The following is a 16,371-nucleotide window of genomic DNA, read 5'->3' as shown; positions in this document are numbered from 1 at the left end:
TCTACCACTTGAGCACACACACTCACAAAAAGAAGGATCAGAAAATCTCAGGACTTTAACTACGGTCCATTCCAACAAACATCGAAAGACTTCTGTACAAAACTTGATCATCTCCCCTTCAGTCCATGATAAAAGCAAAGGCGAGGTGGCCGAGTGGTTAAGGCGATGGACTGCTAATCCATTGTGCAGAGCACGCGTGGGTTCAAATCCCATCCTCGTCGGATACTTTAATTTGGGAAATAATATGGCCTCAAAAGGATGTCAACACTGTTAGGGGTCTTCTTTGTATAGGATCACCTGGATGTACACTTCCAGACAAGGCCAAATTGCCTGTTCCTTTAATTCTTTCATCAAGTGTTATAATCTCAAGAAAAGAGAAAAGAACCCAAATTGTATGACATCTGTTGCGGCAACTTGTTCATGAGTATAGACTCTTGAGGCATACCACAGTACTTCACGAGATACTCTATCTTCATTGATGGGACAGATAAAAATCACAAGTTTATGATTAATGACTTCCTGGAGAATGTGGGCATCGATCCCACTACCTCTCACATGCAAAGCGAGCGCTCTACCACTTGAGCAAATTCCCCACGCTGTTCCGAAATAAAGAGTCAGAAAATCTCATTCAATACAAAATCAAAGGAGCTTGTAAACACTTGACCAATTCTATGTAAGATTGGGGTACTTGACCTTAAGTAAAAAGCCAAAGCTGCATAGAGAAGGACATTCTGGAGAATGCGGGCATCGATCCCGCTACCGCTCACATGCTAAGCGAGCGCTCTACCACTTGAGATAATTCCCCACACTGTTACTTTAAAAAGAATCAGAAAATCTCAATATTATCAGTATTTTTCATTCAATACAAAATCAAAAGAGCTTGTTGTAAACACTTGAGAAATTCTATGTAAGATTGGGTTACTTGATCTTAATTGAAAAGACAAAGTTGCTGAGAAGGACATTCTGGAGAATGCAGGCATCGATCCCGCTACCTCTCACATGCAAAGCGAGCGCTCTACCACTTGAGCTAATTCCCCACACACTCACAAAAAGAAGGATCAGAAAATCTCAGGACTTTAACTACGGTCCATTCCAACAAACATCGAAAGACTTCTGTACAAAACTTGATCATCTCCCCTTCAGTCCATGATAAAAGCAAAGGCGAGGTGGCCGAGTGGTTAAGGCGATGGACTGCTAATCCATTGTGCAGAGCACGCGTGGGTTCAAATCCCATCCTCGTCGGATACTTTAATTTGGGAAATAATATGGCCTCAAAAGGATGTCAACACTGTTAGGGGTCTTCTTTGTATAGGATCACCTGGATGTACACTTCCAGACAAGGCCAAATTGCCTGTTCCTTTAATTCTTTCATCAAGTGTTATAATCTCAAGAAAAGAGAAAAGAACCCAAATTGTATGACATCTGTTGCGGCAACTTGTTCATGAGTATAGACTCTTGAGGCATACCACAGTACTTCACGAGATACTCTATCTTCATTGATGGGACAGATAAAAATCACAAGTTTATGATTAATGACTTCTTGGAGAATGTGGGCATCGATCCCACTACCTCTCACATGCAAAGCGAGCGCTCTACCACTTGAGCAAATTCCCCACGCTGTTCCGAAATAAAGAGTCAGAAAATCTCATTCAATACAAAATCAAAGGAGCTTGTAAACACTTGACCAATTCTATGTAAGATTGGGGTACTTGACCTTAAGTAAAAAGACAAAGCTGCATAGAGAAGGACATTCTGGAGAATGCGGGCATCGATCCCGCTACCGCTCACATGCTAAGCGAGCGCTCTACCACTTGAGATAATTCCCCACACTGTTACTTTAAAAAGAATCAGAAAATCTCAATATTATCAGTATTTTTCATTCAATACAAAATCAAAAGAGCTTGTTGTAAACACTTGAGAAATTCTATGTAAGATTGGGTTACTTGATCTTAATTGAAAAGACAAAGTTGCTGAGAAGGACATTCTGGAGAATGCAGGCATCGATCCCGCTACCTCTCACATGCAAAGCGAGCGCTCTACCACTTGAGCTAATTCCCCACACACTCACAAAAAGAAGGATCAGAAAATCTCAGGACTTTAACTACGGTCCATTCCAACAAACATCGAAAGACTTCTGTACAAAACTTGATCATCTCCCCTTCAGTCCATGATAAACTTTAAAGGCGAGGTGGCCGAGTGGTTAAGACGATGGACTACTAATCCATTGTGCAGAGCACGCGTGGGTTCAAATCCCATCCTCGTCGGATACTTTAATTTGGGAAATAATATGGCCTCAAAAGGATGTCAACACTGTTAGGGGTCTTCTTTGTATAGGATCACCTGGATGTACACTTCCAGACAAGGCCAAATTGCCTGTTCCTTTAATTCTTTGATCAAGTGTTATAATCTCAAGAAAAGAGAAAAGAACCCAAATTGTATGACATCTGTTGCGGCAACTTGTTCATGAGTATAGACTCTTGAGGCATACCTTAGTACTTCACGAGATATTCTATCTTCATTGATGGGACAGATAAAAATCAGAAGTTTATGATGAATGACTTTCTGGAGAACGTGGGCATCGATCCCACTACCTCTCACATGCGAAGCGAGCGCTCTACCACTTGAGCTAATTCCCCACACTGTTACTTTAAAAAGAATCAGAAAATCTCAATATTATCAGTATTTTTCATTCAATACAAAATCAAAAGAGCTTGTTGTAAACACTTGAGAAATTCTATGTAAGATTGGGTTACTTGATCTTTATTGAAAAGACAAAGTTGCTGAGAAGGACATTCTGGAGAATGCAGGCATCGATCCCGCTACCTCTCACATGCAAAGCGAGCGCTCTACCACTTGAGCTAATTCCCCACACACTCACAACAAGAAGGATCAGAAAATCTCAGGACTTTAACTACGGTCCATTCCAACAAACATCGAAAGACTTCTGTACAAAACTTGATCATCTCCCCTTCAGTCCATGATAAAAGCAAAGGCGAGGTGGCCGAGTGGTTAAGGCGAAGGACTGCTAATCCATTGTGCAGAGCACGCGTGGGTTCGAATCCCATCCTCGTCGGATACTTTAATTTGGGAAATAATATGGCCTCAAAAGAATGTCAACACTGTTAGAGGTCTTCTTTGTATAGGATCACCTGGATGTACACTTCCAGACAAGGCCAAATTGCCTGTTCCTTTAATTCTTTCATCAAGTGTTATAATCTCAAGAAAAGAGAAAAGAACCCAAATTGTATGACATCTGTTGCGGCAACTTGTTCATGAGTATAGACTCTTGAGGCATACCACAGTACTTCACGAGATACTCTATCTTCATTGATGGGACAGATAAAAATCACAAGTTTATGATTAATGACTTCCTGGAGAACGTGGGCATCGATCCCACTACCTCTCACATGCGAAGCGAGCGCTCTACCACTTGAGCTAATTCCCCACGCTGTTCCGAAATAAAGAGTCAGAAAATCTCATTCAATACAAAATCAAAGGAGCTTGTAAACACTTGAGCAATTCTATGTAAGATTGGGGTACTTGTTATTAAGTGAAAAGATGAAGCTGCATAGAGAAGGACATTCTGGAGAATGTGGGGATCAATCCCGCTAACTCTCACATGCAAAGCGAGCGCTCTACCACTTGAGCTAATTCCCCACACACTCACAAAAAGAAGGATCAGAAAATCTCAGGACTTTAACTACGGTCCATTCCAACAAACATCGAAAGACTTCTGTACAAAACTTGATCATCTCCCCTTCAGTCTATGATAAAAGCAAAGGTGAGGTGGCCGAGTGGTTAAGCCGATGGACTACTAATCCATTGTACACAGAACGCGTGGGTTCAAATCACATCCTCGTCGGATACTTTAATTTGGGAAATAATATGGCCTCAAACATCTGACAACGGTCAGTTGTCAGTGGACAACTGCTCTCCTTATGCATTGCTATGGGCAGGCCCCAATAATATACTTATGACAAATCACTTTCCAAATCTATCACAATGATTTTTTTCATGTAAAGAATTCTTTTGCACATCCATTTGATTATATTAATATTTTTATTCCCCGCCGATGACAGCAGTTTCAGCTTAGATCACAACCGGCTCTGAAGCGAACGATCATCTTGGAAATAAGACAAAATATGACATTGCTAGAACATCTAAAACTAGTCGCCACTTCCCACATGCTGAGCCTTAATTGTCTCTCAATAGAACATGGAAATGGGATAATTTCAGTATAATGTGGATGTAAAAGTTACTTAATACAACTGTTATCAGTTAGAATGGATCTAATTGTAAGCAGGTGGTTTGATTTTGACCTGTTGGACATTTTGTCACTGCAAATGAACTCAATTGAACTAAACTGATCGATGCAACCTGTCATGGGTTTGGCTGCTCAGACAACATCAATAGACCACCAGTTGTATTCCATATTCAGCAGATGATCATCATTATGTTTAAGTCCCCATTCTGGGTCAGAAGCACTAGGAAAATGTTTAAAATCACAGATTTTAACCAACAAGACACTCGTACAGAAATTGTACACTCAAAAAAAGGAATACCACAATTGTACATAGTGTTATGTTTTAATAACTCAAAAATCCTGAGTTATTTGCATCAACTTAAGTTAGATGTATGGTCTGAAGGCCAAAATGCGCTACATCAGGTTTACTTTTCTATTTTAGGTTTTCTTGACTTCACTCCTGCTGAACCCAAGTGTCAAAAGTCATGTCTATCATTTTACAAGCTTTGCCCTCTGAAATAATGAAATACACAGCAGAATGCCTTACTGGTGAACAGTTGCATGATGTTGTAGAGTTGTTGATCATAAAATATCCATGCTTAAAGGGGCAGGGCTCTCTTACTGGACTCTACGGTTGGAAATTCAGCCTAAGGTATAAAATGTGTCAACTATCGTTTCATGCTTAAGGGGTTCGGGATGTCCAGAAATTAGCATGAAAAACAAATAGTCTGGTAGCTCATCTAGTCCTAAGCAAGTGAAGAAACTGAAGAGACCAGAAGTCATTTTTTGCCCCCATTATCTGCCTGGAGAAGATGGATAAACACTTCAACAGGAGCGAGAGGAAATGCTAAATGGGACTTTATGAATGACCTATACACATTAAAGAAGTTTAAATCTGTGTCACGGATCATTTTTAGGGACTTTTCCACATTCCAGATGTCAGTGACTCGTTTATTCAATATACTGTATTTATTTTCTGTTTTGTTTTGCAGAACAACTCCATTACAGCAAAGAGATCTTGCAGCCTCCACGCAAGCTCTCCTGCTTGGAGGCCTTGCTCAGAGTCTTTGTATTTCAATGAAAACCCTGAGAAGCTCGTGAAGTGAGTACAAAGTAAGTGCCAGTTGTTTTAAGATGGATATTCTCATTCAAAGTTGTGGCAAATGAGCTCTCATAAAGGTGTTTAAAGAAAATTTTGTCATTCCCTCACCAACAATCTCTGCCTTTCTAAACAGTTAGGTTTTAGGTTTGACCATCATACTCCTTTTCATTGGGCCTACAAATATCAGACAGTATATGATTTACAAACTTTAATGAACTCACCCATTACCAGTTTAAATAAAGTGTTGTTTTGAGAAGTGATTGTTTGTTTCTTCCTGTTAACAGTTCTTTTCTATTTAACATGACTTTAATTTGACACAATAGACTCAATTAGGACTAACTTAGCCATATCAAGTTGATCTTACTCAATAATTCTGTATTGCTTTAATGTGTATTAATTCTGTGAACTTTATCATACATGTAACATAGGATTCATACATGAAATGAACATAACCACATTAAGTTTAAGTCACTTTTGTACAGTGTGCTTAAATTTAATGAGTAAATAATACAAAAACATGTTGCTTACCATCAATTTTAAAAAGTTATGTGGAACCACTTGAAATAACACTTTTAAGTGTGTCCAGTATATATTTTTTTAAGTATATAGAGACACTACTACTGATAGTCTGTTTCATGTCGGATTCTTTTGCTCTTTGTTAGTACACTGTGTCAAGAAAACTGGCATAGGGTGTGAGATCTTTCCGGGTGCATGCAGAAAAGGTGCATAGAGGCCTGGGAGAAACTAAGTAATCTTGTAGTTTGATTAAAAGCTAATTAAATTGAATATGAAGGAATAGTAAAATGAATACAAGTAATCACATAATAACCTTCTGAAATGTATTATCTGAAATGTGATCTGTAATGATTTCTGTAATGAATTAACTGTGGAAAGATTATGGTTGATGAATTATAATAAGTAAGGGATGTGATTGATTGTTAACTAAGGATCAAACTTGTGATAATGTGAAGTTGTAATCATTTGAAATTAATTCAAACAGGTTTAACAACAGATTTAATGTGTTTAATGAGCTATAATAAATAATAGTGGGTTATAGAAAAAGAGAGGAATACAGCACAGTCCTGAAACAGGAAACGTCGCAAGCAGTTCTGAACAGATGGTCAGAGCGCACAGGATGGTTGGAGTGTTGAGTTTGGCTGAAGCAACGGAGAAAGGGGAAGTACGGGACTTTCCACTACGGTCAGCAGAAATAGGTTGGGCAATGTGGGGGCTTTTTCATGATACATAGCAGATGTGAAGCAAGTCACGTAGACCAAACCTCCCCATACACACACATGGGGGAGAGATGCATAAAAAGGGGCTGAAAAGAGGAACCAGCCGTTCCCAGTCCGACGGCGCAGAAGGAGAGACAACTTGCTGAAGCAGATTGAGCCACGGACTGCACTTCAGAACCACGGGAGAGCTCGGACTTCACACCGCCAAGAAAGGACTGGGTTCCATCGCCCCATCCCTGGTTCTTCATTCGATCGTCGGTCTCGTCTCAGCCCAGCAATTACAAACTCTGCAACAAGACTTGGAGGAAGGACAAAGCTCCCTCAGGGATGAGGAACTGGGTTTTGCAAAAGGATTCGGACCCGTTCGGCTTTGTTTCTTTCCTAAAGAGGGTTTTTTCCACACAAGGCAAAGACCTCAACCAAGGATGCTAGAAATTCCTGTTGCCAAAGATCCACCATCGTCTGGGTATGAGTTGAATCTGCTCATTGAAATTCCATTTCAGAACTTGCGACTTTAGTCAGGGAAAAGAGGACAGGGTAGTATGATTGTACATGTAAATTTTATTACACTGTTTTTGAATTATCTACGATTGATTATTGATTTGTATGTCGCATATCCCTGCTTAAGCTTGCTTAATAAATTTATACTATAAAATTCTAAAGAGGTTGGTGGACATTGGAATTAATAGAGTCATTTAATCTTCGTTCAGTTCTTTTAATTAAGGTAAAACTAATGTACATGATTCCAGTAAATAGGAGGCTTCATAATTTCCTTTGGTGAGATTAAATAATGACCCTGGGACTTACATCTAAGTCACTAAACATAATCTAGCCGGTTCCAAGTGCAAGTTATGATTTAGAAAGTGGGCTACCGTTAACAGAAGTGGTTATTGGAATTATGCAGCTGTGAGGGCTACTCAGCTGATTGTTTCTTAACTGTAAAGGGTCATAACTTCTGGATTGGAGGTAGTTAGAGCTAGACGAATCACTTTCGCCACCAGTTTAAATAGATTATCTCTTATAGAGTACTTTTAGGGTAATACCCAGGTCTCAGAGATTTTCCGGACCTGTTAGACAGAGAACTGGTCAGTAGGCAGCCCTGTGAAGTAGTGAGGAGTGGGCGGGGCTGACTATTGCAGGATAACCTTCATGGCGCCCAACGTGGGGCGGCGCACAACTGAGTAGGCGGGCCCCAAAGATACCAAGTCGGTGAAAACAGATGTGAGACTCTGAATAGCTCACTTGGGTTACTAACTCTTGGGGAAAAGAGTTAGTGGTGACTGATAAGGCCATCAGTCACAACCCTCGCAGTAACTGTATAGCATACAGGTGAGGGAAAGCTTCTACTGAGGATAGAATGACCAGATCCAGACAGTGAAGCCAGTAGCCAACACAGCCTGGACCCATCCCTACTCGAAAGCGCAAAGAGAGGCTTTGGGGGATAGGCGACTCGAAGACAAAGACAACTATGAGCGAAGAAGAAGGAGGGGAACTGGATCCCCTGCAAAAGCCAGCAATGGGACAAGGGGTAAGCGACACCAGCCGGGACTGGAGGAGTCATCAATCCCGTCTTTCCCAATCCACTATAACACGACTTCCTACAAAGTTAATATTACTCGGTGATGGATTGGAATCCTGGACTGAAATAAATAAGAAGATGTTCTTTGGATCTCACTACGCCACCGGTAAAGACATGGCTCAGGAATTAATGGAGATCCTAGTGAGGAATCACATATACTACTGCACCCAGCTCAACCATGGCCACCGCCTGGGGGTCGTCAGATGCCCGGTGAAGGTTGCTAAGAAGGCGGAGGTTGGGGAGTGGCTGGAATGGTTCGCTAGACTCCTTGAAGGATGGACAGATGGTAAGCTGCGGACTGTCTACAGCCCCTCCGAAAAGTATGACAGCATAGTAAAAACAGCTACACTGGCAGCGGGCATCGACGGAATCCTGGTGAACCCTCTCGTTAGAGGAGTGCGCCAATATAAAGAGTATACTGAGGCCATGCAGAGACTTTCAACCTACAAAGAAGGCAAGGAAAAGGAGCAAGCCCTCGAAGAGGCAGAGTCGGAGGTGGCTGAGGCCCCATCCCGACTGCCCAGCAGAACCACGACACCGACTCGCCAGCAGAAGCAACCTCCGAGGGATCTGATAGACCTGACGGGCGGCAGCGACGACAACGGCGGCGGTGACAGCAGCGACGACAACGATGGAGGTCCCTCAGCTCCACCGGGTCCATCGCGGAACGAGGACATCCCACCTGCACCGGCACATGAGGAAGACCCCGAGGGACTACTCGTCTGCGGTTTCACCGAGGAGCAACTGGAGCAAGAGGCCAGGGACTGGTCCCCCCGACAAAGTCAGGGGCCCGGGTTTCATCCCCGAGTCCACAGCACGGAGAGGAGGCATCTACTACCACCTTCGAAGACCCCAGCGGCCAGCAGTTCCGACGAGGACGAGGAGGAATCGGACGAGGAGCAGCGGGGCCCCGGCCGCCCCAAGAAGAAGACTCAGAAATCGGACACCTGGAGGATGGCCCGAGAATTAGCCGAACTACCACCGGGGGCCAGCAACGTTAGGCTGCAGACCGGCCTCCGGGTTTATCAGGTTATTGGAAGAATATGGGATCTTGAAGGTGACGGACTGATTGTGTTCACCAATGACAAATACAAGATCCACAATCGAAAGTTCAGACACAGCCTTGAGGACCAAGCAGGGCAAAATTACAAAATGGATTCAAAATTGCTAGAAGCCACCTGTAGCCCAAAAACAAGGGGAGAAGTAGTCTTGATGAACGGCTATAGTCTCCCTTATGGAGCTGTAATCCTAGTCCCGATTGACGTCTACCGAAAAGGAGAGAGTTTGGAGGAATATCGGAAGAAGATGTGGCATGGACTCGAGCGGGGCCTGACGGCGGCCAGCAACGAATGCATGAGAAGAGTGATAGTGAGTGTACAGGGACTGAGATCGCCAGATCTGCCAAGGGACACCGCCAGATCAATCGCGGAGAACGGAGTGGTGAATATAGCCAAGACCAACAGTCATTTCTTTGTGTTCAAAGAAGTGGTGGTGGTGGTTGACCCCCGTCTGCATCGACTCCGCACTGAGCAAGGGGTGAAATTGGCAGCTGAGATGGAGGAGCAATGCCGCATTAGCCATCCATCGCAAGAAATCAAGAAATATCCCTTAAAAATTCCCCAAAGTGAGGTTTTAAACACCACCCAGATAGGAAAAGCCAAGGCCGTGCAGCCACCCAGGATAAAGATAAAGGAGGCACCTGTTGAACCAGGGTTCTCTGCAGCAAGGTACGTTAAGGAGTTCTCGTTTGAAGAGAGCCGCAGTGAACTGAAAAAACCCAATGCGGGAAAAGTCAAGAATGAGCAGCCGACGGTCCCGAAAGAAGAAGGACCGATGAAACCAGCTAAGATTCGACCGCTGAACTCCCCCAGGAGAGAACCTCTTCGACAACAGCAGCATGAAGACATCAGCGACTCGGAGGACGAAGAGGAGCAACCGGAGATCGAACATCCTGGAGAAGAAGAAGAGGAGAGCGATCACGGCAGCGTCTTCTCCGACCCAAAGCAACTACCGGCCGAGCATAAGACACTCCGAACAGGACAGCACCGGGGTAAGAAGAAAGAAATAGAAACCTTTGACATCGAAGGATCTTCTGAGAGACTGGCAAGAGACGTGACCTGGGGTCCCGTGCAGGCTAAGGACGGACGGTGTACGTATGTACCAGAGGTCGGCCAAACCGAGTACCAGATCCCGGCAGGATGGGCCAGCAGATTGGGAGACCGGGTGCGGCTCGAGGTGGAAGCGACAATCGGAGAATGGGCTAACATCCTGATGACACCATCCTGCTCCACTCTGACAGCACACTATTCCCTGACTACCAACTTCAGGAATGCATACATTGGAATTATGTATGATGTGATGCTGCGACGACTGAAGAAAGCCGCCTTCAAATACTCCAGGGAGGCTCGACAGAAGCTGGACGAAGTGTCGGCTGATGAAGAGGAACCTCAGGCGACGTCTTCGGAGCCAGGACCACAGATCCCGGTGAGGCCACCAGGGGCGTTGGCTCAGCTACCTGCCGCTAATACGGGACAGGATGCTTACGCCGAGTTGAAGAATCTAAGGCTGGTAATTAGGAGTAAAAACGCAGACGAAAACAATGAGGAGTATCTAAAAGATGTTTGGCCAACTGTGTTGTCTACCACCAACCACGAGGGAGCCAAAAAGTTGTGGCTGACCAGCGTGACCTCGGACCCGATGGTTGGAACAGATTCAGCACAGAGCAACTATGAAAGGCTGGTGCTGGAGGACATGGATGATGAAGAGTCCCAGGTGAAGAGAGCCAGAGGACGGCTGGACAAGGGAAGCCGGTTGGAACCGCTTTGGCACACACTTAAGCAGACCGTTTCCCCTGCGAGATATGTGAAAGTACTGCGTGAGGTGACAAAAGGACGCAGAGGAGAGATCGTGTTCGTGAAGTTGCCAGTGAGAAGCACAACAGTCGCTCAGATGGATGTAGCAGTGCAAGGATTCGACCTGGAACAACAGTACTACGAGGACAAAAGGAAGAAGGAGGCTAGCCAACCGGCAAAGCCACCTGGAAGGGTTAACATCAGACAACCATCCAACTTCCAGGGTAGACCGTTCCAGCAAGGAGCACCGCCATCCAACTTCCAGAGCAGACCGTTTCAACAAGGAGCACCGCCATCCAACTTCCGGAACCGGCCGTTCCAGCAGAAACCACCAGGACCACAAGGGAAACCGACCAGCCCTCCGGCTACATCAAACCAGCCAGGAAAAGGTCAGTTCCTGACAGATGAGGAGTATAGGAAATTGAGCCCAGAAGAGAGGACGGCCCTCCGCGAGTCCCGTAAAGCCGGGGCCGGAGGGTCACCGAAGTAATGGCGTCCAGGTCGCGGGTCGTTTTAGAAAATGCCTACTGGGATGGGGACGAAATCTATGCTAAAGTGGAAGGAGTGCCCTACCTAGTGGACACCGGAGCGGAGGTGTCGATGACCCGCAAAGACCTAAAAACAGCAGGACACCTGAAGGTTCAGTTTGCCAATGGGAAAATAGAAGAAATGCCATATGGGACCTGGAAAGGAGTAGTATGGGTGAAAGGTCCCTACAATCTCCTCACAGTAAAAGACTTAGACGAACTCAGTAAAAAGAAAAGCACACATCGCAGACTGGAGCGAAGACTGACGAACTTGAAAGCAAGATTGGTGAAAGTCGGCCCGACCCAAGCAGGATCAGAGAAGCAAGACTGGTACAAACCGGTCGACATACCAACGGTGACAGAACAGAAACTTGAAGAGAGTGACTTCTCCCTGGCTGGGAAAGAGAAGCTGCGTGAAATCATCGCTACAGCACAGGTAGCCCGGTTCAAAAATGATTGTGGAGATTTGGGCCCAAAGTTTGTTCATCACATCGAAGGTGGGGTTCATCCACCTGTTCGGCAGTACCCGTTGAACCCAGGAGCAGTCGAGGAGATGGACAAGATCGTGAAGGAGCTGAGCGCCCTGGAAATCATCAGAGAAGAGCTCAACCCGATCACCAACAGCCCCATCCAGGCGGTGAAGAAACCTGAATCGGCTGGAGGGGGTTGGAGGCCAGTTATCAACTTCAAGGCCCTGAATCGGAGAACAATAGCAAACCGAGCCAGTTTGATCAATCCACAAGGAGCGTTGAAAACTCTTCGAGTCAAAAAGTTCAAGTCCTGCATCGACCTAGCCAATGGATTTTTCTCTCTACGCCTCGCCAGACAGTCGCAAGGTAAAACTGCATTCACCCACAAAGGCAAGAGCTATGTGTGGCAAAGGTTACCCCAGGGATACAAGAACTCCCCAAACGTGTTCCAGTCAGCAGTGATGGAAGTATTGGGGGACGTGGGTGCAACTGTGTACATTGATGATGTCTTTATTGCTGATGACACAGAAGAAGAACACCTAGAGAGGCTACGAAAAGTGGTTGAAAATCTCACCAAGGCAGGTTTAAAGCTAAACCTCAAGAAATGTCAATTTGGACAGTTCCAAGTGAACTATCTGGGTTTCCAAGTCACGTCGGACTTGGGACTCTCGGATGGGTACAGAGAAAAGCTGACGAACATTCAACCACCACAGTCAGAAAATGACTTGCAGAAAATATTGGGACTGTGCAACTATGTTCGAGACCATGTACCCAACTATCAGAAATATGCCAAACCTTTGTACCACTGCCTGAGGAAAAGTGAGGACGATGAGAAAGACGGAAAAAGACCCTGGGTTTGGACAGCAGCCAATCAACAGAACCTAGAGGAACTGAAAAGGGCCATTCAAGCAGCTGTGAGATTGGAGCCAAGGAGTTTGTCAGAAAGACTGGTGGCAGAGATCAGCTGCGAGGATGACGATGCCATGATCAAAGTGAGTAACGAAAATGGAGGCTTGGTTACCCTGTGGAGTTACACCCTAACTTCTGTTGAAAAGAAATACCCGCAGGAAGAGAAGGAGCTAGCGGTGTTAGCTCGATATTGGGGTGTGCTGAAAGATTTAGCACAAGGACAACCAGTTAAAGTCATCACACAAAGCCAAGTTCACAAGTACCTAAGAAAAGGGACTGTGGAAAGTACTAAAGCGACCAACACTCGGTGGGGAAGATGGGAGGACATCTTGCTGGACCCGGAGCTTGAAATTGGGCCAGCACAACCTACCAGTAAGAAAAAACCACAAGAAACACCTGAGAAGCCAGGACAACCGGAATGGACAATCTACACCGATGGATCCAGGAAGGGGTCCGACCAGTCGGCATACTGGGGATTTATTCTGAAGCAGGATGGCAAAGAAAAATGCCGTCAGAAAGGAAAGGCCCCCGGTAGTGCTCAAGCCGGAGAAGTGACGGCAGTACTGGAAGGATTGCTGGAGCTGGTGAAAAGGAAAATCAAAAGTGCCAGGTTAGTAACCGACAGTTACTACTGCGCTCAGGCTCTCAGAGAGGACTTGGCCATTTGGGAAGAAAATGGTTTTGAGACAGCAAAGGGCAAGCCAGTGGCACACAAAGATTTGTGGAAAAAGATTGCTGAGCTGAAGCTGCAGTTGGAAATAGAAGTGCAGCACCAAAGAGCACACACGCATGAGGGAGCTCATTGGCGTGGGAATGATGAAGTGGACTGTTATGTCCAACAAAGGAAGATCGTCTTTGTCGGTACCGAGAAGTGGGACAGAACTCCCAAAGGACGGGAGGTCCCAGAAGAATACGTGGTCGAGGTCGTGCGGAGCGTGCATGAGGCCCTTGGACATGCAGGCGTGCGACCTACCCGTAAGGAACTGGAGGAGCAAGACCTTTGGATCCCAGTGAAACAAGTCCAACGCGTGCTAAGGGACTGTGAAGTGTGTGGTCAATACAACGCAGGTCGCCGAGGGCAGCGGATGGATGGGTTGTCCATCAAAAGCACGGTCCCCTGGGGCTCGGTCTGCATGGATGTTGCAGGACCCATGGGGATAACAGGAAGGAGAGGTGAGAAGTACCTCTTAGTGCTGGTGGATTCTATGTCGGGGTTTGTAACTACAAAAGCAGCCAGGAAAGCAAACGGCAATAGCGTTGTCGGCATGCTGGAACAAGTATGCAGTGCCCTGGGAATCCCGAAAGAGCTGCGCACGGACAATGGGACTCATTTCCGTAATTCACAGGTTGACCAGTGGTGTCAGAAGTATGGAGTAATGCGAGTTTACTCGCCACCCTACACCCCACAAGCTAACGGAGTGGTGGAACGAGCCATAGGGTTAGTGAAAAGCTGGATAGCTAAAAATGCTAACACCAACAGTTGGAGCACCCAAGCGGTGGAAATAGGGCAGGCCCTGAACGACAGAAGCAGAGCCGAAAGACCCGCCCCTGCGATGGAACTCAACCAACGGCCGTTCACCACGAAGGAAGTGGGGCGGGGCTCCAGCGACAAAAAAGAGAAGCTGACGCCCAGAGTGCCATTCCGAGAGGGACAGCGCGTGTGGGTCAAAGCAAGAGAACAACCTGTACATGCAGCAGTAAAACCCAAGTTTGAGACAACTGACATCGTCAAGAGAGTACTGGATAGGAACACAGTATTGCTGGAAAGAAAAGGGATCCAAGGAGTCGAGCAGCTCAAGCCAGTTCCTGACTAAAGTGAAACAGAAGCCGGTGAAATGGCCAGTGAATCATGTACCATTCCACCCTATCTCGGACTGGCCACCGTGAAAGGGGTGGTTGTAATTAGAAGAACACCTTCAGGGATTTGGGCAGGACGAGCCCTGAAGAAATTGGATTGGGCCAAAAATGGAGTCCTGTCGGAGGACAGAGAGATGCTGGTTTGGAGGAAAGCTAAAAGCGGCTGCCCGGTTTGTTTAGCCGACCACCATCTTCCCATTATCTGGGAAGGACCGGGCCGTGAGAAGCCAAGACACCAGGAGGCTACCGCAGAGATGCTACAACACCTTCGCGTCTCCCCAGTCACGGTATTGAACAACACAGTCTGTGGGAACTGCCGAGTGGGTTACCTGCCCCGGCTTAAGTTGGAAACCCAATGGGGGTGGCTCCAGGAAAAACCAAGAACTTGTTATTGCACGTGGGACGGAGATGAGCTACACCACTGCCCTGTGTGCGAGGAACAGCTGAAGAGTGGAGAGGTAACACTGACAGGCGAAGCTGAAGGGTGGCAAGTGACAAGGTTTTATAGCTCGCTGCGATATTACAGAACCTATGGGCAAGTGCAGCCGAACTATGGGAGCTCCATACCGATAATATTACCAGGACCTTCCGCCCCTCCGAACACTCCAGAGGAACTGGACCCATGGGTGTGGAAGAGGGAAGAAGGGCCCCATGATGTCCTGTGGGATTCTGTTCAAGCCGCCTGGCCATATGACGCTGCTAGAGCATCCCTGTCATGTCCACCATTGAATGCCAACCACTCTCCGGTGGTCTTCCGGGTACATCGGCCTCACGCATACCAACCATCAGCTGAGGAGCTAAGTGCCCTCCCAGATGACGCCCGAGAGCAAGCCGTTAACGGTGGGTGGACAGGCCCCTGGGAACTAACCACCTGGGCACATCTAATTTTGGAGGTCATCAATGACTGCACGATACCCATAGTGGATCTGCCGGATGTACCAAGAGAAGATGGGGTGCGCAGCTCGGATATGTATTACTACACCACAGAGGTGGAAGGATGGGGCAGCAATGCGGTGAGACCAAAGGAGAAGTCTTGCCTGTACTGGGTGACAGCAGAATCCCAGTTTCGGGATGGAGTTTTGCAACACCCAGGAGGAGTGGCTCACAGGGCGAGTACGCCCTCTGATCCTAGCACCTCCTGTCGGGTCCAGCTGTCAGTGCGCATGATCACCGTCCCCTATAAAGGGATCTACTCAGTCGGAGCAGCCATCAAAGTGGTACCAGACGAGCAGACTCACGCCACCGTGTCCAGTACGGAGCCGGAGCCTCCCAAGAAGAAACCCAAAACTCACGCCTGGCAGAAGCTCGCCTCAGCATTTCCATGGAGAAAGACAAACCAAGACTGATGGACGCACCGGAAGGAGGAAAACGAGTCGTCGAGTCTGCAGGTCAGCAAAAAACCAAAAAGCGAAAGGGGAGACAGTGTTTTGTGACTAGATTGTTCAAAGTGGGGGTTGGAGTCTCATCGGGACTGTCAGACAGAGGCCCGTTTTTAAAACTCCCTACCACCTCCATTCTACTAGATATGCCAAGAGAAGATTTCACTGTTTCCAATCCGCTCACCGAGGCCTATTTTCTCAAGTTTCTCATATATCTC

The 16,371-nt window shown here is 46.4% G+C and overlaps 5 non-coding genes across 5 annotated transcripts; all 5 read left to right on the top strand.

Moving 5' to 3' along the window:
• Positions 1 to 139: 139 nt before the first annotated feature.
• Positions 140 to 221, top strand: trnas-gcu. The gene has a single exon. It is a non-coding gene; the product is annotated as a tRNA-Ser (tRNA).
• A 939-nt stretch (positions 222 to 1,160) lies between these two features.
• On the top strand, positions 1,161 to 1,242 carry trnas-gcu. The gene has a single exon. It is a non-coding gene; the product is annotated as a tRNA-Ser (tRNA).
• Positions 1,243 to 2,182: 940 nt separating this feature from the next.
• trnas-acu lies at positions 2,183 to 2,264 on the top strand. The gene has a single exon. It is a non-coding gene; the product is annotated as a tRNA-Ser (tRNA).
• A 727-nt stretch (positions 2,265 to 2,991) lies between these two features.
• trnas-gcu lies at positions 2,992 to 3,073 on the top strand. The gene has a single exon. It is a non-coding gene; the product is annotated as a tRNA-Ser (tRNA).
• Positions 3,074 to 3,780: 707 nt separating this feature from the next.
• Positions 3,781 to 3,862, top strand: trnas-acu. The gene has a single exon. It is a non-coding gene; the product is annotated as a tRNA-Ser (tRNA).
• Positions 3,863 to 16,371: the final 12,509 nt, after the last annotated feature.

Source organism: Xiphophorus maculatus, chromosome 23, assembly GCF_002775205.1.
Source record: "Xiphophorus maculatus strain JP 163 A chromosome 23, X_maculatus-5.0-male, whole genome shotgun sequence".
Taxonomy (NCBI): domain Eukaryota; kingdom Metazoa; phylum Chordata; class Actinopteri; order Cyprinodontiformes; family Poeciliidae; genus Xiphophorus; species Xiphophorus maculatus.
Note: the sequence above shows the minus strand (reverse complement) of the source record. Positions and strands in the feature narration are given on the sequence as shown.